This window comes from Echinops telfairi, unplaced genomic scaffold (assembly GCF_000313985.2).
Source record: "Echinops telfairi isolate 266 unplaced genomic scaffold, ASM31398v2 ScPeMD7_2;HRSCAF=8, whole genome shotgun sequence".
NCBI lineage: Eukaryota > Metazoa > Chordata > Mammalia > Afrosoricida > Tenrecidae > Echinops > Echinops telfairi.
Genome location: NW_022103898.1, coordinates 33,729,090 through 33,729,947, shown reverse-complemented (window position 1 = coordinate 33,729,947; position 858 = coordinate 33,729,090).

Below are 858 nucleotides of genomic sequence, written 5' to 3'. Positions count from 1 at the left end.
CCTTTAGGATGACACCTGTGAATGTGGAAAGGGGAGCAGGAAGAACAGGAAGAGCCTGAGACTGCAGTCAGCTCTGTGAACGTCTTAGCCCAGTCTCAGAGGAAAGCTTGTCTGTCAGCAGAACCCCACATTGTGTTGGAACGATGGGGCACCATTACCCCACCATACTCAGTCCTTGGCTAGAGCAGCATAGGAAGGGTATGCCCTTGCCATGAGTGCTACCAGATTCTTGAAGGTGTGGCACTAAGATGCTGTTAGCTGAGTACAATACTCAGAGGTTTTCTTTTAAAGGGAGCCATCTCAAACCCTAACTCAAACTTACTACCATTGAGTCAATTGGATTTTTGAGACTTTCAATCTTTACAGTAGTAGACATCTTTGGAGTGACTGGTGTGTTAGAACCCTACCTTGTGGTTAGCAGTTCCGTCCACTCCCATATAACAAATAATTTCCCCTTACCCCTCACAATTTTCAAATGTTCAGCCAGACATTCATATATGTAAAAACAAACAATCAACCTTTGAAACGACCCTTATACATACCTAGAATTCATTGTTTTATGTATAAACAAGTGGTTTGTGTAGTTTTAGCATATAGTGAATTTTTTAGATATGCACATGCTATATAAATTGTGAGAAAATTGTAATTTAAGTTGTTTTAATTTTACCACCTGTTGTCAGCCAATTTAAAAATGACTGGCCTGCACCTTCCCAACACAATCACTGAAGACAAATGTATGCATAAGCAAATGTGGTGAAGAAAGCTGATGGTGCCCAGCTCTCAAAAGATATAGCATCTGGGGTCTCAAAGGCTTGCAGGTAAACAAGCAGCCATCTAGCTCAGAAGCAACAAAGCCCA